Source organism: Vulpes vulpes, chromosome 15 (genome assembly GCF_048418805.1).
Source record: "Vulpes vulpes isolate BD-2025 chromosome 15, VulVul3, whole genome shotgun sequence".
Taxonomy (NCBI): Eukaryota; Metazoa; Chordata; class Mammalia; order Carnivora; family Canidae; genus Vulpes; species Vulpes vulpes.
Window position 1 is genome coordinate 25522416 of NC_132794.1, and position 15702 is coordinate 25538117.

At 38.4% G+C, this 15702-nt stretch overlaps 1 long non-coding RNA gene across 1 annotated transcript in view; it reads left to right on the forward strand.

The window, feature by feature from the left end:
- LOC140595810 (uncharacterized) overlaps positions 1 to 15702 on the forward strand; it is a 110536-nt gene that overhangs the window by 81603 nt on the left and 13231 nt on the right. The window contains exon 5 of the long non-coding RNA XR_011997696.1: positions 163 to 218. This is a non-coding gene — a long non-coding RNA (uncharacterized lncRNA). The remainder of the gene's footprint in view (positions 1 to 162; positions 219 to 15702) is intronic.

Here is a 15702-nt window from a genome sequence, read left to right on the forward strand (position 1 = left end):
CAAAAAATCTAACAAAAAACAGCTTGGGAGGTTTACCAAGCAGAAGATATTCCTTGCGTCAGTAGGACAGAATAGGATATGCATTTTTAGCCTATGAACTCTCTGTAAAATAAACTGAATTCATTCTTTTTTTCTCTCTCTCTCTTTTTTTTTAATTGACAGGTTGTTTGACTTTCATGAGATAAGGCAATTTCAAATGTGACTCATTTTATTGCTTGGTAAGTGAAATCATGATGTCATGTACACATGCCAGTGTTAGGTACACACAGGCTCAGGGGACTTCCATGCTCTTAGGAAAGCTAGGTCGTGGGAGTATTTGGCACAAGAGCCTCTCAAATATTAGGCAACACTATAATTTATTACTTATTCAAAAATAATTACTGATTATAGCAGTATTCTAAAAGGCACGTGAATATCCTTAATGTGAGATCTCATATCATTTCTCAAAACTCAATTTAAAAACAATTGCCTAAGTTGTTTTAACTACGCCTTAATGTTTTAACCTATCCACCCATCTTACTGACCTGTGTACTCTAGGTCAACTGTCCTGGGTGTGTTTCTTAAACCAAGTGCTCGTGCACTCACTTTTTCTGTCTATCATAGGAAGAAGATAGTTTCATCAACCAGAAGAGGAAGGTTTTACCTTGTTGCAATATAAAGGAATATAATACTGTTGAGATTATTGCTTATGAGTTTGGATCAAGAGTCAATTATTAGACTTGTTTTTCCTTCTATAATGGTCAAGACAGAGAAGGAAACCAGAAGTTTGGAAAAGAGCCCCTAGAAGTTAAAGGAAGTTACTTGATAGGAGATGCATACTGATGCCATGAGTCAGCCAACACACATGAGTCTTCCTCCGGGTAGTTGGCACAAAAATTTTAAGAGAATCATCCTTATCCCTTTTTGCAAATGGATGTGGGCAGAACCCTTTACAACAACCTCACTTTCAATATTTATCCTACTCTTTCTTCCACAGTAGAAATCTCCTGCCCCTCCATGATTCTCTTTCCACAGTAGAACCTTTTGTGACTTTGTCCTTTGCTCCTGCTTTGTTTCCTTAAATATCCTTAGTCCTCTTCCTCTTGAGTGCAGAGTTATTTGTTTTGTCATTTGTGTCCCCACAGCTCTTGGTTCATAGTTCTGTAAGCGTAGGATCTGCTTAATATACTATTTCTGTTTCTATTTACCTTCACTATTTGCTGCGATTCTTAAGGGCAGGGACTATTGCTTAGTCATCTTTGTTCCTACCATATTGCAGGCATACTCAAAATGCTCTCAAAATGTCCATTTGCATTCTATACATTTGTGTGTGTGTGTGTGTGTGTGTGTGTGTGTGTGTGGTCAAACTCATCCTCTAGAATGTTTTAAGTTTGAATGCATATGTTTATCTTGATTTTCACTTCTATAATGATGTGTTGTGTGAGATAGTCACTTAAATTTGCTGGATATTTGGTCTCATTTATTGAAAGTTGCATTTTTCTAGCTGACTTCTAAGATGCTTTACATGCTTACATCCTAAGGGTGTCTTACATCCTCGGTTTGTAAGTCAGGTCTTTTAGTATGACCTGGAGTTACTCAGCCTCTTCGTTAAATGAAGGAAACACTTCCAAATTCAGATGGTGGTTGTGAGGACTCAATGAGACAACATCTGGAATGGATTTAGGTCGATTCAGCAAATATGTGTTCATTGAACATCTGCCTAGGTGCCAGGAACTGTGCTGGTACTGGGGTGACTCAGACACTGCTACTCAGGGGGAAGTTACAAGCTGGGAGCCTTGCCTTGTACATAATATGAACTCAGTAACTGTTTGTTTCCTTCTTCCTTTCTCTCCCTAGCCTCTCAGTTGTTAAATGCTAGGATTTGGGGATGCCTGGGTGGTTTAGTGGTTGAGCATCTGCCTTTGGCTCAGGACGTGATCCCAGGGTTCTGGGATTGAGTCCTGTATTGGGTTCCCTGCAGGGAGCCTGCCTCTTCCTCTGCCTATGTCTCTGACTCTCTTTCTGTGTCTCTCCTGAATAAATAAAATATTTTTAAAAAAATCTTAGAATTTGGAATGGAATAAAGGAGACAGCTTTAGATTTTATGTTTATTTCTCAAGTGACATTTACATCTAGAGATGAACTTTACTTTGAGAGCTAAAGTTAAAGTGCATGTCATTCCTTAGTAGTAAAAGGAATGACATAATTTGGCAATAACAAGACCAGCCAAGAACAGCCCTAGATCAGATGCGAGCTGTGTGCTCTCAGAAGTATGTTGTGGGAGTAACTAGTCCAATGATTTCTCAGCCTGGGAACAGCATTTAAAATTTCCTTATCTTATAAAGGAAATAATCATTTCTGTTTAATTAGCAGAAGAACAGGGTAAACACAGTGACTACTTTCCTAATGCACATTTTATATGTATGTTACACACACACACAACAAAACAATTGGGTCAGAAGCATATGCTGTTATTTTCAAAACAAGCCACCTAGTGGGTTTGGCCTCCAGGAAAACTGCCTACACATTTTGAAAATGTACATTGGCCATCAGTTTTGACACTTCCATCCTGCCCTACTGGTTTGCCTCTCTTCACCTCATTTAGCACCATGTCTCTGTGCCACTCATCTATATAGAGCTAAAGCTGTGGTTGCATGATGCAAGACTCCTTGCTGAAAATGAACAACCCAACAATTTATTCACAAAAATGTGCTTAACAGCTCAACAATTTTTGAAATACTAGGATAAGAGGGGCACCTGGGTAGCTCATTCGGTTAAGTGTCTGAGTCTTGATTTCAGCTCAGGTCATGACTTCAGGGTAATTAGATTGAGCCCCATGTCCCTGTCAGCCTCCATGCTCAGCAGGGAATCTGTTTGAGATCCTTTCCCTCTCCTAGCCTCCTCCCCCAACTCTAAAATGAATGAATGAATGAATAAAATCTTTAAAAAAATAAAATACCAAGATAAGAAAAGTCAGAAAATACTGGCTGGACATTTCTTTTCAAGCATCAGCTATTTGGCTGTTGTGGTAATATAGTGAACTGTATCAATAATAAATGATGGACAATTAACTGTCAAAGAAGAGGAAGGAATTCTTGGTAGAGAACAAAGACTCTTCAAAAGCATAAAGATGAGAGGGAGAGTTCAGGGATGTCAAGAACATATTTGGAGTGCAAGGTTGGCAACGAAGCCCAGATGATTGGCTGTGCCTGCAGGCAAATAGTCTTTGTGCAACTGTAGAAGTTAAGACATTGTTCTGTGTGGGGGAGCTATTGAGCGTTTTCAAGCAGGATGCTCTAAGTCTTGTGCTCGTGTTGGCATTGCAAGCCTGCCTACCTGTCTCTACACCCGCATGGCCTCGCTACCTGCTGCAGGTGTCTGTAGGACTTCCTACCCTTTCTACCATTGATGGTCTCCAGGTTCACCATGTGGGGCATAGAGGCCTAACTTTGAGCAACATGACCTTTAGGATGCAGAGCTGGAGGAGAATCTTTGTAGTCTTAGTGGAAAGAGTATAAGAATGGGTCCTGGAACCTCAGCAAGAGACCACAGGGTGGTCACACTGGGCTATAATTTTGTGTTGTGGTGCAACGGACAGAGTGTGATGTACTTGTGGTGCTTACCTTCATTTGCAATCATGGGGATCGTGTTCCCATGCAAATGTTATGAATTGAATAGTGTGGAAGCTGATACCAATGTAAACTTGATTATTTAATAGAAAGTTGAAGTTTGGTCTATTCAGAGAATTGAAGTTACCCCTTCTAGACCTACCACATTAAGGGGAGAAGCTGAGGGAACTGTCTGTCGTCACAGATGTACGTGAGTAACAGAGATTATGGAGGACTCCTCAAGAACTGCTCTTATTCTACTGAGAGGTAACAGTGCAATAAGGGGAGTTGGGCACGTCTTGTCTAAAGTTCTTTCTTCTCCTGCTGGTGATTGGCTTAAAAATTGATATGTGATCCAAATCTTTGCGTCAAAGAGATGCAAGAAAAGGTTTCCTGGAGGCATTTTAGAAAGTTCTGCCCTTTTTTTGAAAGAGCTGGTGAGATACCAGTCTCTCTATCTCCTGATAGAAAGCACTTAGCTCTGACTGGTACTGGAAGTTATCCTCAGACTTGAAAGTTAAATTAGATTAAAGTTCTGTGCTAAGAATGAAAACAGAAAGAACCAAGGTCTTGGTGTTTTGAGTAGTATTTTTTATATTTTTCTTTTCTTTTTCATTGTGTTATGTTACCCCTCCTTTTAGAATCATGCATGTCCGTTCTGTTGCTTTCTTCTCAGTCATCCGCTTGAGTCTTAGGTCATTGCCTATACCCACTTAGAAGATTGACACCTGACCGATATGCGTCATATCTACTCAGATCCCACCATTGTCCTTGGTAACTTCAATAACCTTGGAATGTTGTGTCCAGCATCCTTATGTTAGGGACAGTGAGCTCTTACCACGATGACCTTTACCTCCATTTCTCCTCAGCCTTCATTTCCAAAGTCACATTATCTTAAAATCTGCATTTTATGAGCACAAAGCCCTATCCCTATCGCTTTTCCCACCTATCCTACCTCCTTCCACACAAATTAACCTGTTTGTTTACTTGCTTGCTTGTTTAACCATATCATACCCTTTCAGCTCTGGCTTTCTTCCTTGTCTCTCATTCATTCAGTTCCTTCCTAGTTTCACTTCCCTCCCTCAACTAGCCCAGAACTGATGTTTCTACACACTATTATCCTCTTATCAACACTCTTTCCCTTGTCTTCTCCTTTGGCTTCTACTAACTTTTAATAGTTCTTAGCTTTTGAGTGATCTGACCTTTGTTTTTACAGCTAGTACTTTTGGGTGAGGTATTATAAAGAAAAAGCACATAATTAGCCTGAATCCATTTAAGTGTGTTATTTTCAATTCATCTGGACCTCATTACCATTCAGTGTTCTTTTATTCATACTTTTCCCTGACTATTCAAAACTTTTACCTACTCTTCGAACCTCTATCCATTCTTTCCCTCATTCTTGACAAATATCCTGGCTTCCTGTTTCATATAGAAAATAGAAAATAAAAGCCACCAATATAACTTGTCTCACTGTCTTATCTCTGACCTTCATTCCCTTTCTCCTTATCTTTCCAAGACCTGCTTCTGTCACAAAGCACTGCCCCACTTAGTAGAGAAGGACCCTTCCATGGATATTCTTGATCTTACTAAGTTTTATCTGCTCTAGAGTTTTAACCACTGATTAATCAGATTCACGTGTGTTCCCTGCATTTACAACCTCTCAGTCCTTGCTTTCTCTGGTTCTGTCCTTTTTTTTTTTTTCTAAGATTTTATTTATTTATTCATGAGAGACACAGAGAAAGAGGCAGAGACACAGGCAGAGGGAGAAGCAGGTTCCCTGTGGGGAGCCTGAGGTGAGACTTGATCCCACGACCCTGGGATCATGCTCTGAGCCAAAGGCAGATGCTCAACTGCTAAACCACCCAGGCGCCCCACCTATATGGTTCTGTTCCAGTGGAGGCTGGTGCAAATTCAGTAACAACCATCTCCTGAGATGCACTTTCCCAGAGAAGAGGGTACACAAGGGTCCCCATTCTCACCAGCTGATGGCAAGGCACCGAGCTGAGCTGTTGAAGGGTTAGTATTTAGCTGCCTGAAGAGAGCCCCAAGCAGTTGGGGCTTTATTTTCCCACTGACCTTTATTTTCCCTTACCTCTCTGTGACTGAACTTTTCCTCACATTCTTTAGCTCCCTAATCCCTGCTGGACTAGAATTTTTGCAGATTTTTGCCTGCTTGGCTGGTGTTATCAGTTAGGTTGCCTTTTATTGCCAAACTGCTCTTGTAGTAGTCCTGAGTGAAAAGAAATCTTGTTAGAAGGATGTTGAGTGCTTCAACAACAATCAGTGAAAAACTGTAGAAAAGTTTGGTAAACGGACAAGAAACAGGGCAAAGGAAAGCAAAGCACAACAGACAGCAGGTTAAGAAGTTGTGGCTTTGCTACAGACACTGTCGCTATTACTGTAATTGTAACCAGATTCAGATTGTCCTGTTTCCTTTGTGTTATTCAAAATGCAAAGTCTTGAGCAAGAGTACCAGATTGCTGGGACCTGACTGAGTCACTTGCTTGTGTCGTGACTGCCTAGTGGGAGTGAAGATGATGACAGGCAGAGATGGATCAGTTTCCTTTATGTTCCGCAGTGGGAGGTGGGATGACTCTTCCAGTCAATAGCTGCTCTTTCATATTTCCAATATCTATGCACATCCTTCTTCTCATACTTAGAGTTATGAAAAAGCAGTTCCTGCTAATAAAATACCTGAAAATGAACTCATCCCCTCCCTAATGGGATAAGAATCCTGACTTGCATCATTTGGTTACAAATTCAGTGGTTTGATTCTTCACTTCATTTACTTGGAAAGAGAAGTGCTACCATTTTATTTATAACACAGGAAATATTTAACATCCTAAAATGGTGTCACTTCTATTATCTCAGAAAATGAACTTAAGGAATTTAGAACAATTACAGTAAATCAGCAGCATCAGCATATTTACTTAAAAATATGATAAAGTACCTCTGACCTAATTTCCAGCTAATCTTCATCTTTTTATCTCACTAAACTTTGGGGGAGTACAAGGTTGAGGGAAGAATGTTTCCTCTGTTAAACCATGCAAAAACCCAAGGATTAGTAAATTTCTGTGAATATGAGTAGGGAAGCACCAGGCCACGAAAAAACACATACTAGTTCTCTCAATTTCCTCCACTATTGACTTCCTTTAGATGTTGACAGTTCTTAATCCACTATTAAATGTAAATCCTAAATAGCACAATTATGGTATTAAAAACACCAGGAGAGGATAAAATATTTCAGAGAAACCTTCTAAATGGTAGACATCAGCTCCTGCCTTTTTCTTCTTTGCTTCTAGTAAAGGACCTAGGAACTCCTGGAAACATTGTTAGAACTACTTATTTTCTACACACTCTATACTGTCACCATTAAGTCACATGGGATTGGGTTGGTAGCCTGTTTACTTTCTGTTACAGTCTGGCAAGCTCAAATTAAATGCCCCCCCCTTTTAAAGTTTTATTTATCTATTCATGAGAGACAGAGAGAGAGGCAGAGGGAGAAGCAGGCTCCATGCAGCGAGCCTGATGTGGGATTCGATCCCGGGTCTCCAGGACCACTCCCTGGGCTGAAGGCAGGCACTAAACCACTGAGCCACCCAGGGATCCCATTGCCCTTAATTAATACTCACATTTCTATAGGCAGTTGGGTCTCTAGGTCAGGACACCAATAATGACTAACAGATCTTTACTTGCTAGAATTTTCTCTATCTTGGTTATAAATGTTGAAAGATAAAGTCAAGTACTTTTTGTTTTTAGTGTTTTTTAGGTTTTTGTTTTTTGTCTTATTTATTTATTTATATTTATTTTAAACATAAGGTTTCTTTTCTTCTTTTAAAAAAATTTTTAGGGCAGCCCAGGTGGCTCAGCGGTTTAGCGCCGCCTTCAGTCCGGGGCCTGATCCTGGAGGCCCAGGGATCGAGTCCCGCGTCGGGCTCCCTGCATGGAGCCTTCTTCTCCCTCTGCCTGTGTCTCTGCCTCTCTCTCTGTCTCTGTCTCTCTCTCTCTCTCTCTGTGTCTCATGAATAAATAAATAAAATCTTAAAAAAAATAGATTCCGGTTAGTTAACAGAGTAATATTAGTTTCATAAAGCCAAATATTTTATCAGAAGTGCTCAACAGGCTTCTTAGAGCTTTAAGAATTTAAATTACCTAGTTTATTAGCTGTTACTCTCAGGTAGACCTCATGGATATGAGGTCAGTGGATCTTGTTTCCCTAATCTTTAATATAGAATAATAGCACTCTATAGCATTTTATAAATATTCAAGGATTTACTGATTAGAGTGATCAGCAAACTTTATTAGTGTATTAATTATTTATATGAATATCATAAGTGATTTTGCAATTCAAATTATTTGGTCTTACTTATTTGCATTACTGTGTTCAGAGTCTTTAGTTTATATCCCTTTTAGTAGATGCAGCAGCCATGGAAACCCGTTGTTCAGATCTCCTGCTGTGAGATGTGTAATTGGTGGATAGGCCCAGATACTGGTCCCTCAATCTTATCATTACATTTCCCTAAAGGCCACGCTGCTCTCAGCCCATGACTGAGCATGGCAAAGACACAAAGCATGTCAATTCCTACAAGAGGCAGGTTTCCTCTGCCAGGAAATTGGCTTGCAGGCTCCCCATTGGCCTAGCCAAAGCTTCTCAGAAATGGTCCTGCAGTCTGAGACTCTACTTATCCAATATTTCATTTCCTTTCTCTTTCACAGAGACCTGCATTATGGTCTGAGAGCTTGCCCCAACTCCTTTATTTCCCCATTTCTTCTTCTTTTTAAATTTTATTTATTTATTCATGAGACACACACACACACACACACACACACACACACAGAAAGAGAGAGAGAGAGGCAGAGACACAGGCAGAGGGAGAAGCAGGCTCCATGCAGGGAGCCTGACGTGGAGCTTTATCCTGGGTCTCCAGGATCACACCCTGAGCTGAAGGTGGTGCTAAACCACTGAGCCACTCGGGATGCCCCCCACTATTTCTTCTCTGACCGGTGTCTCAAATACATCTCTTGCATGCTCAGTCCCATCTTGGTATCTATTTTTGGAGGGCCTGAACTAATGCACGTGACACTGATCCAGGAAAGCAGTGGTATCATAATTTTGTTTTTGTTTTTTTTGTTTTGTTTTTTTTTTGTTTTTATATAAATTTATTTTTTATTGGTGTTCAATTTGCCAGCATATAGAATAACACCCAGTGCTCATCATAATTTTGAATGGTATACTGCTTACCTATGACTTTCTCATTATATGGGATAATGAAATCCTTTTGTTATTTTTTTTAAAAACATTATTATTGTGAGTTATAACATGTATTTGGGGATGTGCAGAAAGTAAAATTGTACAGTGTAATGCATTAGCATTAAGTAAATGCTCATGAAACCACCAGCAAGGTTATGAAATAAGATATTTCTAGAACCTAGAAGATCTGCAAATGTTTCCTCCTAAACATTACTCTCTCTTTCAATGAAGGAAACTACTCTGCTAATTTATAGTAACTTTCTTTATGTTTGTTTATGATTTTCCCACCAGAGCATGCATGCATACTTTTAACTTTTTTTAAACTAGGTATAAATGGAATTGTTCACTATGTATTTCATGTCTGTCATCTTCTACTCATTAGGTTCTTGACATTCATTCAGCTCTATTATTATATTTGTAGTTTAAAAAACTTTGTTGCTATATAGTACTCCATCTTATGCTATATGAGTTTATTCTTTCTCTATTGATTGAAATATGAATCAATTCAGATTGGGATTTTTAAAAAAACAATGCTATGAACATTCTTGGATCTGTTTCTTTGTGCATGTGGCATGCGTTTGTTTGGTATAATCTAGTATTTGAATTTCTATTCATGGGGTGTATCTATTGGCACTTTAAGGAGAATAATGAACTGGTTTCCAAGTGGTTGTACCAATTTACACCCCTACCATCACTGCATGAGTATTGCTCTACATTGCTTTACAATTCCACCAAGAAAAAAGAGAGAGGACTTAAATAAATAAAATCAAAAATGAAAAAGGTTACAACTGATACCACAAAATACAAAGCATCATAAGAGACTACTATAAACAATCATATACCTACAATTTGGGTAATCTGGAAGAAATGAATAAATTTCTAGAAACACAACCTTCTAAAAAGGTTGATGATGAAATAGAAAATCGGAACAGACCAATTACTAGTAAGGAGATTGAATCCATAATCCAAAACCTGTCAACAAACAAAAGTCCAGGAGTAGACAGCTCTACTGTTGAATTCTACCAAACATTTAAAGAAGAATTAAGGGGCACCTGGGTGGCTCAGTGGTTGAGCATCTGCCTTCAGCTCAGGGCGTGATCCCGGGGTCTTTGGAACGAGTCCCACATCGGGCTCCCTGCACGGAGCCTGCTTCTCCCTCTGCCTGTGTCTCTGCCTCTCTCTGTGTCTCTCATAAATAAATAAATAAAATATTTAAAAATAAAAAATAAAATAAAGAAGAATTAGTATCAATTTTTCTCAAACTCTTCCAAAAAATAGAAGAGGAGAGAATTCTTCCAAACTCATTTTATGTGACCAGCACTATCCTGATATCAAAACCAGACAGGGGGGCGGCCCGGGTGGCTCAGCAGTTTGGCACAGCCTTCAGCCCAGGGCCTGATCCTGGAGACCTGGGATCGAGTCCCACGTCAGGCTCCCTGCAGGGAGCCTGCTTCTCCCTCTGCCTATGTCTCTGCCTCTCTCTCTCTGTCTCTCATGAATAAATAAATAAAATCTTAAAAAAAAAAGAAAGACAGGGATGCCACAAGAAAAGAAAATTACAGGCCAATGCGGTGCCTGGATGTGCAGTCAGTTAAGTATTGATTCTTGGTTTTGGTTCAGGTTGTGACCTCAGGATATTGAGATTGAGCTCCACGTGGGGGCTCTGTGGTGAATTTAGAATCTGCTGGAATTTCTCTCTCCCTCACTCCTCCCCACCTCATGCATCCTCTTTTCTCTCTCTCTCAAATAAATAAATAAAAATCTTAAAAAAGAAATAAAAGAAAAAAAAAAAGAAATTACAGGCCAGTATTCCTAGTGAATGTAGATACAAAGATCCTCAAGACAATATTACTAAACCAAATTGAACAATACCTCAAAAGGATCATATGCTGTGATCAGTGGGATTTATTCCAGGGATAAAAGAATGGTTCAATATCTGCAAATCATCAATGTGACATACATTTTAAAAGGAAGGATAAAAATCATGTGATCATCTCACTAGATGCAGAAAAAGCATGTGACAATATCAGCATCCATTTATGATAAAAACTATCAACAAATGGGTATAGGCAGAACATACCTCAACAGAATAAAGGCCATTTATGACAAGCCCACAGCTACCATCATACTCAATGGTGAAAAGCTTTTCCTCTAAAGTTAAGGTTAAGACAAGGATACCCACTCTTGCCACTTTTGTTTAATGTAATATTGGAGATCCTGACCAGAGCAATTAAGTAAAAAAGGGGGAAATAAAAGTCATACAAATTGGAAGGGAAGAAGTAAAACTGTCACTATTTTTACAGTGACATATATATTGTATATTGTATATTATATATTATATTATATAGATAGAAAACCTTAAAGATTTCATCAAAAACCTGTCAGAACTAATAAATAATTCAGTAAAGTTTCAGGATACAAAATCACACAAAAATCTGTTGTGTTTCTTTCTATACAGTAATAACAAAGTACTAGTAAAGGAAATAAAAGAAACAATCCAACTTGCAGTTGTATCAAAAAGAATAAAATCACTAGGAATAAATTTAACCAAGGAAGTGAAAGACCTGTATATTGAAAATCATAAGACATTAGTGAAAGAAATTAAAGAAGACACAAATAAATGGAAAGATATTTCCTGTCATGGATTTGAAGAATTAGTATTTTTTTTAGAGTTTTTATTTATTTATTCATGAGAGACAGAGGCAGAGACACAGGCAGAGGTAGAAGCAGGCTCCATGCAGGGAGCCTAATGTGGGATTCGAACCCAGGACCCCAGGGCCACGCCCCAAGACAAAGGCAGACACTCAATCGCTGAGCCACACAGGCATCCCTGGAAGAATTAGTACTGTTTTTTTTTTAATAAAGATTTTATTTATTTATTCATGAGACACACACACACACACAGAGGCAGAAACACAGGCAGAGGGAAAAGCAGGCTCCATGCAGGGAGCCTGTCGTGGGACTCGATCCAGGGTCTCCAGGATCATGCCCTGGGCCAAAGGTGGCGCTAAACCACTAAGCCACCCGGGCTGTCCCCAGAATTAGTATTGTTTAAATGTCCATACTACCCAAAGCAATCTACAGATTCAGTGCAGTCTCCATCAAAATTCCAATGGCATTTTTCACAAAAAAAAGAACAATTCTAAAACTTGTATGAAATCATAAAAGATCCTGAATAGCCAAAGAAATCTTGAGAAAGAAGAACAAAGCTGGAAGTATCATGCTTCCTGATTTCAAACTATTGCAAAGCTATAGTAACTAAGACAGTATGGTATTGACATAAAAACAGACACATAGATCAGTGGAACAGAACAGAGAGCCCAGAAATAAACCCAGAGGAGGCAAGAATATACAATGGGGAAAAGACAGTCTTTCCAATAGTATTGGGAACATTGGACAACCATATGCAAAATAATGAAACTGGAGCACTATTTTACAACATACAAAGATTAACTCAAAATGGATTAAAGAATTGAATACGAGACCTGGTATCATAAAACCCCTAGAAGGAAACAGGTGGTAAGCTCCTTAGCATAGGTGTTACCTGTGGCAAAGTTTTTTTTTGAATCTGACACCAAAAGCAACAGCAGTAAAAGGAAAAATAAACAAGTGAGAGTACATCAAACTAAAAAGCTTCTGCCAAGCAAAGAATTGATCAGCAAAATGAAAAGGCAACCTACTTAATGAGAGTATTTGTAAATGATATATCCAAAAAGGGGTTAATATCTAGAATATATAAGGAACTCATGCAACTCAATAGCAAAAGAAACAAAAAACAATCCAAGTAAAAAATTGGCAGAGGATCTAAATAAACATTTTTTTTTCTAAAGAAGTCATACAGATGGCCAACAGGCACAGGAAAAGTACTATATATCATTAATCATCTGGGAAATACAAATCAAAACCCCTCACACCTGTTAGAATGGCTGACTATTTTCAAAAAAGGCTAGAAATAACAAGTTTGGGCAAGGATGGTGGGGAAAAGGAAACTGTTGTACACTACTGGCAGTAATGTAAACTGGTATAGCCATGATGGAAAACAGTATGGAAGTTCCTCAAAAAATTAAAAGTACCACTAATATGATCCAGCAATTCCACTTCTGGATGCTCATCCAAAGAAAATGAAAACAATAACCTGTGAAGATTTATGTATCCCTGTATTTATTGCAGCATTATTTACAATAGCCAAGATATGGAAACAACCTAAGTGTCTATCAATGTATGAATGGATAAAGATACTGTGGTGTGTGTGTGTGTGTGTGTGTGTGTGAGTATAAATGTTATATATACATAAAAACATATATGTATATATATAACATTATTAAATATATATATGTCATAAAAAGGAATGAAATCTTGCAATATACATCAATATGGATGGACCTTGAGGGTATTATGCTTCGTGAAATCAGTCAGACAAAAACAAATACTGTATGAGCTCTCTTATATGTGGAATCTAAAAATCAATCAATCAGTCAAGTTCATAGATACAGAGAACAGATTAGTGGTTACCAAAGATGAGGGAGTGGGGGAAGGATGGGAGAAATGGATGTACTGTTTTGTTTTATTTTATTTATATTTAAAAATTTTTTTATTTGTATTTATTCTATGCAGAATTTACTCCCAAGCCATAAGTTTTTGTTTCTTCAGTTTCTTCTGGAATATCTTTTTCTTCTGTGCAATCGCCTCTTCTGGTTTAGAAACAATCTGCTCTTTTTCAGTAAGGATCATCTTGATGTGGCAGAAGAGCTCATGTATGGGTTAATCTGGCCATGAGCCCCGTAAGTTCTATGCCACATCTTGGGGGCTTTGTTCACCTGGATGTGCACAATGACCAGAGAATCTACATCTAAACCCTTAAGTTCAGTATTACTCTCTGCATTTTTAATCATGTGCACTAAAAATTCAGTACTCTTCTTGGGCCAATGACCCTGTGTCCGGCCCCACTGTTTGGTCTGGGCACACCTACCAATTCCACCATTGTAGAGACGGAATGGCACACATTTCTTCTGCAAAGTGACATCTTTCAGATACTTGGTGACTTTTTGGATATGCATACCCTTGACAGCCTGGGCAGTTTCACATGTGTTCTTAAAGTGAACATAAAGATTTAAACCTCTCTGTTTGCATGATTTTATAGGGTTTTTCTGGTTCCAGCGAATATTTAACTGTATTCAGAGGTCTCCTCAGGCTGCTTAGGGGAAGAGTAGGTACATGGTTTTAATTTTTAAAAATCATTTAAATAAATTGGATAAAAAAGTAATATCTCTCCAAAAAATTGAGATGGTTGTCATTTTAAGCCATTTAAGTTGGGAGCTTTGTTATGCAGCCAAAGCTCACAGATACAAACTTATTTTAGAGTTGCTTTCAAATTATTTAGCCACTTATATTTTTTTTTGGAGTGACCAGTTTTTCTGTTTACTGCATTTGCTAATTTTTATCATGGTATTTCATTTCTTCATGCATATTGTAATTTTTTTTATGGAGACCTATTTGCAGTGAAGAATTTTTGTTGAGGGCCTCTGTGATTCCTAGGCTGGAAATGTAAAAGATCAGTTTTGAGTTTTCCACTGAAAGAACCTGAGTTATTATAATGTACCAAGTTATATTATTAATTTCTTGGCATAAATTTTGCACATGCAACTGGTGTAAAATTTGTATCTATATGACAGGATTTTTCCTGTTACTTTGGGTAGTTGGATAATTTTTCTGGATTCATTTTTTTTTTCATAAACCAGGAAGCTCTTTGTGGTTCTATTATTTTGAGACTCAATTCCAGCTCCTCTACCTCTAACCCCCATGAAGCCACAGCTTCAATTATCTCATGGGTATTAAAACCTCAGTTCTGGATTCCAAGGGCAGTTTTTAAAATTTTGCCTTCTGGTAATAGCTCTTTTCTTTTATGGAGCAGAGCTGTTTAAAACAAATTAATTTTATCTTGTCCTTAAATTTTTTTTAGGATTTATTTATTTACTTTAGAGAGAGAGTGTGTGAGCACAAGCATGGGGAGGGTAGAGGGAGAGAGAATCTTAAGCAGTCTCCCTCCTGAGCATGGAGCCTGACCCAGGGCTGGATCTTACAACCCATGAGGTGATCTGAGCCCAAATCACTAGTTGGATGCTTAACCGACTGAGCCACCCTGGCACCCTGTCCATCATTTCTCTGTGTTTGTATCCTTCTGTGTCAGATCAGTCTATCATGTTTCTAAATGTCTGGGTAGGATTCTGTAGCATTGATTAGTATCTGCTAAGTAATTGCTACAAATCTAGCATATGTTCAGTATTGCTCCCACTCCCTCTATTAGCTTCACTCAACCTTTAAAATTATCTGTCTTATCCTGTCTTCCCTGAGTAGTTTTTAAACCCCTTGCAGGGAGATCTTATGTGTTGTTCTTTTTGTGTTCTGCCTGTCTTCAAAAAGATCCAGCTTGGTAACTGTTTAGTGAGTATTTTTAAATATTTACCTATAAAATGTGTAATTTGAAAATAAGATGGCTCCATGGGAAGTTTTAAAAATATGTATTAACTACTTAAAGCATACATACTGAAAGTATCTCTCATCAAAACAGGGTTCAGGCTTTAGAATGGAAGTGATGAGGTTTTGTTTACAATTTGTGAGTGTTGATAAAATATTGAAGAGAATCTTATTAATGTGAATCACGCCATTGCAGTCACATAAGCAATTAGGTCACCTGTATGCCTGATTCATATCACGATCGAGTAGATCTTTTTATTTCAGTCATTGCCATGGCTACCAGCAGTGGCAGGTACCTCGTCTCAGCTGCACTGTGAAGCTGATGCTTTCTGTCCTGGCTTCTTTGTCACAGGTCTAGGAGATGCCTGTGGGAACATGTTCAGCCATTCT